Below are 2,671 nucleotides of genomic sequence, written 5' to 3'. Positions count from 1 at the left end.
TTATCAAATAAATTCTAATATCACATAATTTACCACCAAAGCTGTGCTACTAGAAATACACATTTAAAGGTCTAAGTCAAAATAGTCTGGAGGACATAAACTGAGATTTTTATTAAAAACCTTCATTTTGATTATATTCTATTGTTACTATTACAGAGACAAAAAATTTCTGGAAACGGTATTAATTTGTATTGTATTGTCATACCAGCAAACCATTAATCTGTGTGATCCAGAAATAACATATTTGCCAGTTGTTTCCTAATTTTTGTTCACTTACTACATTTGTATTATATATATTTGTGCAGTCAATTTTGCAATTTTTGGCACAGTGTATTGGGCATGCGCAGAAGGCGCATTTTTTCCACCAAGAGGAAAGAGATGCCGATCTCACGCATGCGCAGATTTTGCATGTGCCCAGTGCAAGATCAGGTGACATAGCAAGAAGACAGAAGAGAAGACAGAAAATAGCGGCACCCAGCGCTTCCAAAGAGGAATCTCAGGATGATGCGGGACCGGATTGCAAGAAGGACCAGCGCCATCAAGGGATCTGCGGGAAAGGTAAGTGTAAATTAATGGCTCGTTCACACTTTAGGCCTGCAATGTGTTTTGCAAAACTGATTTGTGCATTGTTACACTGATTTGTGCATTTTTACATTTTTGTTTTAGTTTAGTTCCATTTTATTTAAGTCATTTGCTATTTGTTAGCAAATGTTTTCAATACTGGACCAGATCCATTTCAGGTTTGCTGGATACCCCAGGTTCACTGATGAAAATGTATTTTCCCCAGCCTTATAAAGCTTTAATAAATCAGTCCCAATGTGTAACAATGCACAAATCAGTTTTGCAAAACACATTGCAGGCCTAAAGTGTGAACGAGCCATTAATTTTAATCTTAATAATAATCTCTGTAACTGTAGTTGTTATTTTTTGTATATTATACAATGCTTCACAAAAGTCCATAGTGGTGTCCCCAACTGCCCCCTATAAGAGCTCACAATCTAATGTCCCTACCATAGTCAAATGTCATTGACACAGTCCAAGGCCAGTTTTTGGGGAAGCCAACTACCTACCTGCATGTTTTTGATTTATTTTCTCAAGAGGAATGGTGGAGATGGGGTAATTGGGCAATTTTAGTACAGGTAGTTTCGGAGTTAAGGACACATATGGACAACTCCTGGATACAAATGGGGCTTCCCTGCTCACTTGTGTGCAGGACAGAGGCTTGATGGAGAGGAGGGGGGAAATTCGCATGACTTGCAGGAAAGTTTTTGGTAAACACAGCTGAGGTTGTGGGTGGTCTTAAGGCCTGGCCTTTTCTGCAGCCTCTTGTAACTCTTTAAAGACCAAAACAAACTCTGCAGTTGTTTCTTTTTGCATATCAAAGAACCGCTTGCTCCAGACATTAATAAATGTCTAGGCTCTGTAAAGTTTTGTTTTGTTTTTTTTTTTTTTGCTTTGGTTACCCAAAGTTTGCTCTTGCCTGAGTAGTAAGTACCTGATTTTATGGAGTGAAATCTGAGAAGCTTGTCAGCAGCTTGTCTCAAGAAAAAGCGCCGACTCTACACATGTCAAGTAGTGCAATCAACACCCAGCAGCAGTGTGCAGACACACAGACACACACCTGGCTGCAAGGAAATAGCTGCACTTGGAATGTGGGTAACCTTAAGAGCTGATCCTAAGGCCTGGATCTGCAGCTTCAAATCTGCAGTGACACAATTATGAATACCCCTCTCAAGGCCTTTTAATCCATTTTCAGGTGAAATTGAGATAGATGATTCCAAATATCCTCTGAATTTGGCATCACACATTTCCTTTTTATACAATACAGAATCATTATACAATCCTTTACCATTTATTTCCAATGACTGACCTGGTAAACTTTCCATATCAAGTAAGTGCCTTGTGAATTCTTGAATCACAGCAAAAGAAATGCTGGACATCAAAGCTTCGATGGAGTTTGTGCAGCTTGGACAGCATGTATTATTCCTGGAGGAAATCAATAGAAGATAGACAGCTGATGTCTTGTACGGTGGATGTCAGAAACAAAAAAAGTAGCCCTTAGTACGGCCACATAGGGAAGCAAATACCAGTTCCTTGTGTCATTAGCTACAGGATAACAGACAGAAATGTCACTGAAAATACAAAGGAGAACTTTTTCCTTTGACTTATTCTACCAGGATCCCTTAGATTTTAGATCAAATACCAGCTATCCTCTCATTGTCTATCCTTTATTTTAGTAAAGTAACGGCAAATCATTTTTTTATTTTTTTTTTTAGATATAATAGAAAAGTGTCACCTTTCCTATTTGTCCTGGCGAGCACTGTCTCTAGGACACAAAGGGAAGCAAATATGTTCAAATATTATATAAATACACTGTTTAGTTTTACAACAACAAAAGTAACTTAGTATTGAGCACTTTTGTATACCGTAATTGTTGTTACAAATACATGCCTTGAAACATAAGTTAAGTTCTAAAAATGTTATTTAGTAGTTAAAGAGGAAACCTTCAATGTAATAAATATTGTAAGCTCTTCGGGGCAGGGTCCTCTCCTTCTCCTGTATCACTGTCTGTATTAGTCTGTCATTTGCAACCCCTATTTCATGTACAGCGCTGAGTAATATGTTGGCGATATATAAATCCTGTTTATTAATAATAATAATAATAATAATA

The sequence above is a fragment of the Pyxicephalus adspersus genome, chromosome 2 (genome assembly GCF_032062135.1).
Source record: "Pyxicephalus adspersus chromosome 2, UCB_Pads_2.0, whole genome shotgun sequence".
Lineage (NCBI taxonomy): Eukaryota > Metazoa > Chordata > Amphibia > Anura > Pyxicephalidae > Pyxicephalus > Pyxicephalus adspersus.
This window is presented reverse-complemented; position numbering follows the sequence as displayed.